Raw genomic sequence first — 12512 nt, forward strand, 5'->3', positions numbered from 1 at the left:
AAATTAATTGGGTGTGACACAAGGTTATTGTCGCCACCATCCTTCTCATCTTATCTCCATGCATCTCATCATCTCTTATGTCTCATCTCCATGTAACTCATTTCCACGTATCTCATCTCCATATGCTCATCACGTGTCTTGTCATCTCCATGCATCTCATCATCTCCATGTGTCTCATCATCTTCATGCTTCTCACCTCCATGCACCTCATCTCCGTGCCTCTCATCATCTCTGTGTGTTCCATCTCCATGTGTCTCATCTCTATGCATCTCATATCCATGCTTCTCATCTCCATGCATCTCATCATCTCTGTGTGTTCCATCTCCATGTGTCTCATCATCTCTTGTGTCTCATCTCCATGTGTCTCATCTCCATCTGTCTCATCTCCTTGTGTCTCATCATCCCCATGGATCTCTTCCTGTGTGTCTTATTATCTCCATGTGTCTCCACGTGTCTCATCATCCCCATGTGTCTCTATGATCTCATCTACTCCATGTATCTCATCTCTTAGTATTTCATCTCCATGTGTCTCATCATCCCCATTTGTCTTATCATCTCTGTGTATTTCATCTCCATGTGTCTCATCTCCTAGTGTTTCATCTCCGTGCATCTCATCATCTCCATGTGTGTCATCATCCCCATGCATCTCATCCCTGTGTGTCTCATCATCTCCATGTGTCTGTGCACCCAGCCTGGCCTCATTGCCTACTTGCAGCAAATGCATTAAAGACCTAACAATCACATCCCTCAGTTAGGGTTTTGCTTTTATTATGAATATCAGCCTCATTATTCTGCCTTTTTGTTCTTCTCTAGAGTGGCCACATCTGGTGGAAGATGAAAAAAATGTAGTTATTGAATTCAATCAAGTGTTTGCATCTTTCAAACTATCAACAAAATTCCATCAAGAAAGGTTCCAGTTGGTCTCACAGACATATGGATATCCGAGGAGCCACCTAAAGGTGAGGAATTCTATGTGGTATTAATATTTTAAGCTTTACATGCAGACAGGCATTTTGCATATTTACCTTAAAATATGTTACTTTGAAAAAGCATAAATATATGTTTGTGAATGAAGCAGCATTTTATTTGATAAAGAATACAACACCTCTTGCTTTTAATAAACAATTCAATATAAAGTCAGAATGTGTAATCTCTTGGCAAACATAGACTCAAGTAGCCTTCTGTTATCTAGTTACATCACCCAAAAGAAGAATTTATAAGCATACTAATAGGCCTTGTTCACCCTTCAGCAGCCATAGAGAAGCTCCTTTGTACAAAGCCTCTTTAAAATCAGATTCCTATGTACATTATTAGTTCTATTTTGGGATATTTCATATTTGAGGAAATTAAGACGATCATTAATTATGGCCTCTTTTGCATTGCCCAGGGTTCCTGTAGGTTTCTGTCAGTTACTGTTGACAAACCTCGCTTGCTGCCACTGTGGGCTCTGGGAGTCATGCTTCTTGAAAAACTTCAGGTTACAGCCTTTTGTTTTCAAAATAATTGTAGTAAAATACATGTAACATGAAGTTTATCATTTTTACAGTTTTCAAATGTGTAATTAGTGATATCAAATGTATTCACATAGTGGTGCAATGGTCACCACCTGCCATCTTCAGAACTTTTTCGTTCCCTAACTGAAGCCCTGTCCCCATTAAACACTAACTCCCCAGGCCTCCCCCACACTCTGTGGGTCCCAGCATTCTGCTTTCTGTCTCTGTGAATGTGACCACTAGACTTACCTCGTGTGAGTGGCATGGTACAGTATTTGTTCTTTTGTGACTGCTCTCTTTCACTTAGCATAATGCCCTCAAGGTCCAGCCATGTCGTAGAATGGGTCAGAACATCCTTCCTTTCTAAGGCTGAATAATAGTCCACTGTATATCTGTCAGTGGACACGTGTGCTGCCTCCACCTTTCAGCTACTGTGAATTGTGCTCCTATTAGCTTGGGTGTAGAAATATATATCTGAGTCCCTGATTTCACATTTCCTGGGCATCAACCCAGAAGTGGAATTGCTGGATCATGTGGATCATATTGCATTTTAATTTGTTAAGGAAATTGCTGGATCATGTGGATCATATTGCATTTTAATTTGTTAAGGAAATGCCACTCTTTTCCATAGTGGCTGCACCATAAAATGGTGCATTATCACCACAGTTCACAAGGGTTCCAATTCCTCCATATCCAGGCCAATGCTTATTCTTTTCTATGGTTTTATTTTTTTGAAATAATAGATACCCTGATGGATGTGAAGTGCTATCCTATTGTGGTTTTGATTTGCATTTCTCTCATGATTGGTGATGTTAAGCATCTTTCCATGTGTTTAAAGGAAATTTGCATGTCTTCTTTGGAGAAATGTCTAAGTCTTTTGCCTTAATCGGTTGTTTGTTATTGAGTTGTAGGAATTCTTATATATTATAGATATTATCTCCTTATCATATATATGATTTACAAATATCTTCTGCTGTTTCATGGGTTGCCTTTCACTTTGTTGGTAGTGTCCCTTGACACACAAGCATTTCGTTGTTTTCTTTTAAGTTTTGATGTTGTCCAATTTAGCTATTTTTTTAACCTATGCTTTGAGTATCACATCCAATCAATCATTGCCAAATCCAATGTCAGGAAGCCAATCCTTCCTATTTTCTTCTAAGAGTTTTATAGCTTTAGCCTCTGTGTTTAGGCTGCTAACCCATTTGGAGTTAATTTTCTTTTTACAGGTTTAAGGTAAGATTCTAACTTTATTCTTCTGCATGTGGGTATCCTCTGTGTGTTGAAAAGACTGTCCTTGCTCCATTAAATGGTTATGGAACCCTTATCAAAAATCATTTGACCATATATGCAGGAGTTTATTTCTGGGTTCTCTATTCTGTTCCACTGGTCTGTATCTCTGTCTTTATGCCAGTACCACACTGTTTTGATTACTGTAGCTTTGTTGTAAGTTTTCAAATCAGGAAGTATGAAATGTCTAACTGTGTTCTTTTTCAATATAGTTTTGATTATTTGGGGATCTCTTAACATTTCATATGGATCTTGGAATAGATTTATTTCTGAAAAAAAAAAATGACCTTAAGATTTTGAGAGGGATTGCACTGAATTTGTAGATCATATAGCTAAGTTTCTTAATGAGACAGAAATAGGGTTTCTTATATTTTCTGGTAATAAATTTCTATATGCAATTTAAGCATGTACCATGACCTTAAATAATTATTTCTGTTTGGAAAAAAAAGTTCAGATTTTTACCTAGTTTTTCTGAGCCTGGTTTGATTAGTAATGAGCAATTATATAAGAATATCAAATAAAAAGTTTTCTAAAATCTTCCCCAAAGATGAAGATGTTGTGTCTGTTTAGTTTCTTAAAAACTCAGCTTTGTTTTTAGGGCTTAATTATCTAGCAGTAATTTTGAAGGCTTTGTTCTCTAGCAGTAATTTCTTAGGTAGAAAGTCAACAATGGCATGGGATGTTCCACCTAATCTCAGTGATTGAAGATACCCTGGCATCCAGGGGTTCATTGCTCATGACAAGAGACTAGAAGATAACCAAGCTTAGATACTTAGATGTGGTGGGCATCATCAAAGACCACCATGAATACTAACAATGTAGAGAGGCTCGGAGCACATGCTTAATACCCCAACTATGTCCATTAATAGATTATAAAACTTATCACTGATAGAGCCCTACCCCATAAGTACCAGCACTGGCAACCACGAATTTCTCCTGCAAGAAGGTGTGACTGTTATTCCCTCTTCAGAGGTCAGTAAAGGGAAGATCAGAGAGCTTAGGTGACTAACCTAAGATAACATAATTAATAAGTAGCCAAGACAGCACCTGAACCATGCCCATGTGTCCTGGAAAGAAGGCTAGTGTACAATGTGGTGGGAAGGAATGATGTTTGAGGATCTAGACTTAGCACAAATCACGAACTCCAAGAGCCTTTAATTTCACTCCCTAATTCAAGTCTATATTCAAGTCTAAGAAAAATATTTAAAAATTAGCATTAGAAATGACCTGATGAAAGTTTCACTCAAAGAGCAGACTTTGTTTACCACTACCCTTTTCTGTCACCAGTACTAAGTGGGTATTTATCATTCTTTCATCAGTCTCTCATTCTTTCAACAGTGCTGAGTACCTATTTTGTGCCAGGAACTCTTATGTTTGGATGTATAAAAATAAATGAGATGCAGTCCTTGCCCTCAAAGACTTCACACATTGAACAAACATAAGGCATGGAAAGGACTAGTCTTTCCTTTGGTGCAAAATGTGTCTTATTCCTTTCTGCATTCCCAAGCTGGGCAAGTTTCCTGGGCCATATTAGGTACTTAGTCACATCTCAATGAATCCACAGAGGTCTGTGCAAGCTGTTGAGGAGGACACAGAAGAGATCTTAACTAGGAGCAGAGGAATCAAAGAGGACTTTGGAGAGGAGATCACCCCCAAAAGTGGATGTTTAAAGATTAGTTTATTAGATGAATAAATCTGGAAGTGGCTGGCTTGAGAGAAGAAAATGCAAAACTCAGAGATAGGAAGCATCAAGTAATGGACGTGGAATACTATTCAGTTTTCATGTACAGCTGCATTTTAGGACAAAGGGCTTAGCTCCCCATGGCTTAGGTTAGGTGTTTATAAAATGACTATGGGTACTGTCTGCATTCTGTGGTCCACAGGAGACGGAATGGGATGTGGTTCTATTTCTCCCATATCAGATGGAACGTAGAACAGAATGGTCCTCTGTAAGAAGTTGTAAACCTCCTCTCAGTCCGTGAAATTGATGACTACTTTCTTTCACTCATCTGCCCACCATCCTTTCTACCCCCAAAGTCTGATGTTACTGTATTCAACTTTCTGAATTCAATTTTAGTAGCTGTTGTGCAGTTTGTCCAACTGTAGACTCCAGGAATTATTCTGCTAGTCCTACCCTCAGATTACAACTCAGAATCAGAAACACTCATATGGAAAGGGCCTTAGCACCACCGCCACTGCAAAGCAGCAGCTGTTGCACACGACCCCAAGTCCTGCTACCTTCTGCGGCTCTCAGCTCTTCCCTCCCATGCACTGCTCCCCTACCATGTGTCATCTTTTCTGTCTGCAGCAGCTAGCTTCCTTTAGCATCTCCACTTAAGAAGGACTTTGGGGCTTGATCTTATGGGAGAAATAAAAATGCCATAGAACAAGATTCAGATTTAGGGCATTTTTCTGTCCTCGTGTGTCCCAATTAGCCACTGTGATTGCTGAGCCGTGAACACCTGTGGCGCCTCCGCAGCTGGTGCTCTAGGAAATCCAATTTCCCCTGAACCAGAGCCCAAAGAGAAAATCACACTCTGCATCCAATTTCCATGCTAAAGACTTTCCTTAAAATAAAATCAGTATCTGTTTCCCAAAAAACTACATGAATTGTGTTCTGAATGGTGACTATTTTAAAGAAAAGCGTATCATGTGTCCAGAAGGAGAAATCTGCTGAAATAGCTCCAACTCTATAAATCTGTATTCTTTGACCCTTTGAAAGAAATATATTTAAAACAGTGAACAAATGTCATAAGGTAGTCCTGTAACTGCCAATGATCACTTGTTTTTGGGCAAATCTCTACAAAAAAAAAATTGTTCCTTTTTTTGTAAGACAGAAGTAAATGGTCAAATGAGATGGATGTCATGAACCTAATGTAAACTAGAAAAGATGACAATAGTTACTAACCATTTATTAAGCATCCACTCTGTACCAAGCTTGGTTCTAAAACTACCATTCACCATGTCTCATTTCATCCTCAAAAAAAAAAAAAAAAAACCCTATGAAGCTAGTACTATATATATATATATATGTTTATTTACATATATATGTTTATTTACCTATATATAAGTTTATTTTCACAATACTGATAAAGACATGCCTGGGACAGAGCAACTTATGAAGAAGAAGAGGTTTAATGGACTCACAGTTCCATGTGGCTGGGGAGGCCTCACAATCATGGCAGAAGGCGAAAGCCACGTCTTAACTGGTGCAAGGCAAGAGAGAAATGAGGGCCAAGTGAAAGGGGAAACCTCTTACAAAACCATCAGATCTCATGAGACTTATTGACTACCACAAGAACAGTGTGGGTGAATCCATCCCCATGATTCAGTTGTCTCCTACTGGGTCCCTCCCACAACATGTGGGACTTATGGGAGCTACAATTCAAGATGAGATTTGGGTGGAGACACAGACCCAAACCATGTCTGTCTGTCAGTCTATTTACCTATTGATCTATCTATATTCATAATTTATATTAGGAAAAAATTAATGTAGAGAGAAGTTTAATTTGTCTAACATTACACAATTAATAAATGACACAGATGAGATTCAAATTTATGTAGGCATTTTAACTTCCAAGCCCGTGTTGTTAACTACTGTGAACTAACTTTCTACTATCTCTACAAAGCCATATGCAGATATTACACATTATTATTCTTGTGTCTTTCATAACCATATATTATATATATTATACATATATACAACATATCTATGCACTTGTGTGCGTAGATAATGTACTGTGTGTATATTTACACAAAGAACTTGTGGAACTGCTAGGTTGCTGCCAAATCAAATTGTTTTGCTTTAGTGGTACAGGGCCATTAATATAACTGTACAGTCATCATCCTCATACATGTTTCCCCAGAAGGCAATCAAATAATTTTCAGTCTTGCTTTGTCAAGATCCTCCCTAACTCGGCCGGGTGCAGTGACTCAAGCCTATAATCCCAGCACTTTGGGAGGCTGAGATGGGCAGATTACAAGGTCAGGAGATCAAGACCATCCTGGCTAACACGGTATAACCCCGTCTCTACTAAAAATACAAAAAATTAGCTGGGCATGGTGGCGGGCGCCTGTAGTCCCAGCTACTTGGGAGGCTGAGGCAGGAGATTGGGGTGAACCCGGGAGGTGGAGCTTGCAGTGAGCTAAGATCATGCCACTGTACTCCAGCCTGGGCAACAGAGCAAGACTCTGTCTCAAAAAAAAAAAAAAAAGGAAAAAGAAAATCCTCCCTAAGTCATGGAAGAATTCTTTTCAATTGTTTTCCAAGTGATTCATTTGTGTTGCTTCTATCATAATTGTTACGATTTCATTAAAACAATGTTTATTGCAATGTGATGTTATAAAATATTATGGATAGTTAAAAATAAAATTGTTTGAGCTTTTATTTTTCTGGAATGTAGTTTAGGAAATAGTAGAAATTTGCATTTCTCATGACTTGTATTATCAAAGTCATGGACCACCACCCTGTAGGAGAGTAGGATGCCAAACTACTGATCCCTGTCTTCCTATTCCGGAGTGTGGTGGAAACTGCAAATCATGGCACCTCCTTCCTCCTAACTGAGGACAACTGCCTGAAGTCAGGGCATACTTTGATGGAAGCAAAGTTGGAAAGGAGGATATGTGGTTCAGGACCATGGACCGCTTAGGGGGATTCAGATCTAAGGGGCAATCAGATATTGTCAAGGGATATAGACACCAGAGGTCCACCTAGGAGGATGGGAGGCAGGGGATTGCCAGAGATGAGTTTCTCTTTGCTTTTCTGAGAGTGCTGCTGTAGTTAGTGGAGTCAGCACATGGATCACCTACCTCTGGTGTGTGGCACAACCTTATGGCTCCTTCTGGGGCTGTGTGAGCTGAGGTGTCCCAGCAGTGTCCAGTTCATGGAAGCTTCACACAAAGGGATTTTCCACACGAATGTTTCTAAGCTTGAATGCCCTTGTTCCCGTTTCCCCTTGGAACAGAAGTAGGAAACTTTCTAAGCCTGAAGTTGCCAAGCAAGCACAACATTTTGCTGGAGCTACACAATTCACATAAATCTCAGGAAGCGGTATTATCAGTTTCTGACTTCATCAGAATTCTTTTATAAGTGTTATTATTTTTTTTTCTGGTCAGGGCAGAAGGGATTGGAAGACTGTGGAGTGGGCTAAAGTGGTTCCTCAGATTACTGGCACTAATGGTTTTGAACATCAGACTAATCAGGCTCTATCCCCCCTTCACAAAATGAGAAGCAGACACACGGATAGAGCAGGTGCTTGGTGCACGGTATCTGCATTAAGGCCAGGTCTGTGCCTCCAACAGGCTCACAGTCCAAGGTCTGACACACTCCACAGTTTACTGGGGATAGCCCCATGTCTTGAAGGAGGTACCTCTACAAATTCCCTGCAGATAATCTTTCTTGTAGAAACCTGGAAAGAAATTTGTGTTCCGCAACCTTTGCTGGGAAATGGTACTGTGGTGGTTTAAGCTGGATACTTTGTTCACTGTTTTCATATTTTCTCCTTAGTAGTAGTTTATATTATTTCCTTGAGTTCTAATTTTAAAACGATTATATACCATCGTATTCATAAAAATTTACTGTTGTTAGTATGTTTGGAGAAGCATATCATATTTAAATAACTAGCAGCATCTTCCATTTAAGCTTGTATGTAGACTTCGTTGTCTGCTTAAGTCAATAATCCTTCTTAAATGTAGTTAGCCAAATTTTTATCGTGGAAAATCAGTGTTGAGCTTTTAAATTTTCTTCCAAAAATAGAAATGTGTGACTTTATTCAATATGCTAAGCCTCGAACAATGTATCTTCCAGAGAATATTAATGTTTAGTAATACATAATCTTTCTTTTCACTTGTGAAGGAGAATTTTCATGTACCCACATTCCGTAGAAGGTTCTAGAATGCCCATTGGGGGTAGACTTTGTTAGGTGAAGCAATTCTTCTCAGATGTATCATTTTCATTAGTCTTGTGGACATATTCTAATTTGACTAGGATAAAAATCATGTTAGCATTAATATCATAGATATCTTTCATAAATAAAAAAATCCAGTGTAAAATCTGTGGGTCGGAATTAATAGCAACTGACCAAGTGAAATGAAGATCATATTTACGTCCCATGTAAGACATTAAACTTAAACATAGATACTGCAGAAATGAAATGAATAAATCTTGCTGAGTCAAAAGAACTTTCAAGACAATGTAGAAAGGTGGAAATTTTAGTGCAGGTATTGTTTTAATATCATACCAATAGATAAATAAGAAATTACTTCACTAAACTATAGCATAAATGGGTAAAATTAGTGACTTATTAACATATTAAATTTAACAAATAAAAATATTAACTAAAAATGAGCAAAGGATATGGAAGATAATTCAGAGGAGATAAAAATGAATTTGACATTAGAAAAGCTTCTCAAACTCATGATACCATGACTTCCAAGTGGAGTCACTAAGTCATGGCTCTCTTTCCTTCTCAGTGGACAGTAGTCAGGCATGCTGATGGCAAACTATTGGAGAGTATGGGTTATAGATGATAATTAGTAATATCAATGAAGCTCAGAAAGGGTGTATCCTCTGTACTAGTAATTCCACTTCTAGATATTTAGTGTACAAATATTCACACACAGGAGAGCAAAGTTGCATTTATAAATAGACAACCAGTGCAGAAGCCAAAAGCAAGACCTCTGACCGCACTTGCAGAACCAAGTGTGGCTTCACCCTGGACAAGCTACTGGTCTCTACCTGCTGTGGTTTCCTTTTGTGTATGCCAGGAATAATCACAGTATTCATGCCTAAGAGAATCATGGTAAACATTGATGGAATGAGTCAAAATGGCACTTGTCGCATAGCAAGCCTTTTTGTATTAGAAAGGTTAGCTATTTTTATTGCATTCATTATAAGTCTTGTTTATAAGAACAAGATTCTGAAACGACTTAAATATTCATCCATAGGAGATGGGTGAAATAAATCATGCTACATTCATGTAATGGAGCATGATACATTTATTTTTTAATGAAGGAGATTATATAAACCTAGCCCAAGATATAATATTAAACAAAATTTGCAGGGTGAAAAAACCATGCATGTAATGTTATGATTTGTGTGTTTTAAAAAGCATGACAAGCATAGATGCTTGTCAATGCATTGAACTTCAGAGGAAGACCACAGGACAGGTTGTCCCAGAGGGAAGGAATTGGGTGCCTGGGGGAGAAAAATTACTTTGCATAGTATATCTCTTGAATCCTTAAGAATGCTGTGCCATGCATATGTGCATTCCTTTTTAAAATAAATTATTCATGTTTATCCTCACCATATTTCATGGAGAAACCATGTGCAAGTCAATGTGTTGAATCTGAAAAGGGTCCCAAAGATACAGAAGGTGACGGTGGCCCTGGAGGAGCTAAGGACCCTGCAGCAGGTCAGGATGTGCACCCTGGGGATGTCGCTAAGACAGACCCACGGAGGACCACAGGGAGAGAGAGATAGAGCCATATCATTGGTGCCAAACATAGGGACACCAGGTCCTTGGAAAGAAGAAAGTTGGCCTGGAGATCCAAATAGTTCTGTTGAATTTGAGAGAATAGTGGGGAGAGAATCTTCCACCAGCTGAGCAAAGGCACTGAGGCAAAAAATATAGGTCCTGTTTGAGAAAAAGGCAATTTGTCTAATTTCTGATGCATTCACAGTACAACTACATGAGCAGAGGATAGGAAATTGGGACATTTCATTGCTGGGAACTTATTTTAAATGCTTTGCATGCTCTCTTAAGAAAAAATAAAATATGAGAGTGAGGGGTGAGCAAGAGAGGATCCCATCCACAGGCTGAGGTTATTCATTTTATTTTTCTAATGAAGTTTCATGAGCAGGTGGGTGATTTTGATGATGCTCTCTGAATTATTCAAAGCACTTGCAGACAGGAGTTTTGGCCTCCTGCATGGCTCTGCAGGGACACCCTTCCCAGAGCCTCTCCTACCAGGCCCACTGCAGGAGGCTTGCTGTTTCAGCACCTTAAGGAAGGGCAGGCAAAAGCAATCATAGTGCTGCAGGCTGCCTGCGAGAAGCCTGCCCCAGAAACTGTGATATCTGCACATTGATGGATGAGGCTCATATCCTTGTCATTTCATGGGAGATTTACAGACATAACTCTCATTAGTGCTAATGGGAGTTGCTTGCATAAATCTTACATGCAGGAAGGTGAGAAAAACACAGTTTTCTTTTATTCCTCATAGATTTTCTGTTCGAGGCTTCATTCCTTCCGTCTGGGGGCTGCCTTTGGTGTATTATCAGGCGCCTTGCACTTAAACTGCCATTGCTCCTCATTTCCATGGAAATGGACCATAAACAGGGTTCTGAACTCACATGTTTAAACACCTCCTACTTGTGCCATCATCCTTGCAAGCACAGATATCCAATTAGTGCAACTGATCCAACAAATTTCCATGTGTCAGTTGAACCTGCTGTGAATGTCATTCTGTTCAGTGATAACAGGGCTTGCGTCCCAAAATAGAGGTAGGGGTTGAGGCATCGGGAACACAGAGTCCTTGTTGTAAGCTGAATTATTTTTAAAGTGACTACAGATACCAATCGCCTTTAAAGTGCCATCCTGTATATGAAGCCAGGGTTGGGTTTTGGGGGGAAGAAGGCTAGCCATGGCCCCCATCACCCAGTCACCATCTCTCCCCAAGACAGTTAATCATGGGTCCATTTATACTATCAATGCAAATATTTAGAAAGACCTAGAGTCATTTCAAAGAAGACGTCTAAGATTCTAAAAAGGCTTCGTCTCATGCTGCATCTAAGATGACAGACTCTAGCATTTCCAAAAGTCCGTTGTAGAGTTTTGTGCTGTGGTTTGAATGCACGTCATTTTCTTGTCCCATTATACCACAATCAGAACTTCTGGGTGTCTGTTGCTGGGATGCAGGAGGTGTTGGTGCAGGAGTTTGACACTCTATGGGCACACCATATCTTCATTTGCAACTTTAGGCTTATGTAACTGCTGATAAAAGTGTACCTTGATAACTTCAGGTATAGATAGCTCTGACTGAAGTGATAAGTATGGTGTATCGTGACGGAAAGACTTTAATTGTAACTAAAATTGTGCAATGATTTATAGACAAGTATTAACAGTAGCTACTGTCTTGCCATTGTGTATGTCCATTTGTGTATGGCTAACATGGGAGTGCACAGGGACCCGTATCTGAGTAAGGTTAACAGGGTAGATTAACAGAACATGTATGTACATTAATAGGAAAAGAGATATAAGAACACAAGCACTGTAAAACATTCACCCGGAAAGCTAATACTTCAATCAGTTAAATTAAAAATGAAAGAAAAATACTTTTGAACTCTTTCCTTATTCATTTTTTTCAAAAAAACAAATAACTGTTTGATTGAGTTCATCTCTGTCAGACAGAATGATAAAAATCGTGTCTTCTCTCTAATCCATCAAATTCTCCATCAGTCAAAATTTGGCCTTATGTTTAATAGAGATTATTTTTAAATTAATATTTATTTTAGTCATGGTATGAACAATTTGAGAAGTTTTTGTGTACCATATTCATGTATTCATTCACTCATTCAACAGATATTCCTGGCTTCCTCTGGGGTAGCAGGCACTGCTCCTGATGTGGGCAGCACTGAGAGAAGTAGAACAAAACGCCACCCCTAAGCTCAGGGCAAGGAAGCGGGTGAAGGGAGCCAGTCACCCATGAGTAAGGCATGGACCCATCGGGGGA

General features: G+C 39.2%; 1 protein-coding gene across 12 annotated transcripts in view; it reads left to right on the forward strand.

Moving 5' to 3' along the window:
• Nucleotides 1–12512, forward strand: part of MYT1L (myelin transcription factor 1 like) — a 534097-nt gene that overhangs the window by 272008 nt on the left and 249577 nt on the right. For all 12 annotated transcript variants that reach the window (XM_033176677.1, XM_033176686.1, XM_033176679.1 and 9 more), the window contains one exon: nt 814–959. The gene's annotated coding sequence lies outside the window, so the exon portion shown is untranslated. The remainder of the gene's footprint in view (nt 1–813; nt 960–12512) is intronic.

The sequence above is a fragment of the Trachypithecus francoisi genome, unplaced genomic scaffold, assembly GCF_009764315.1.
Source record: "Trachypithecus francoisi isolate TF-2019V2 unplaced genomic scaffold, Tfra_2.0 Lachesis_group17, whole genome shotgun sequence".
Taxonomy (NCBI): domain Eukaryota; kingdom Metazoa; phylum Chordata; class Mammalia; order Primates; family Cercopithecidae; genus Trachypithecus; species Trachypithecus francoisi.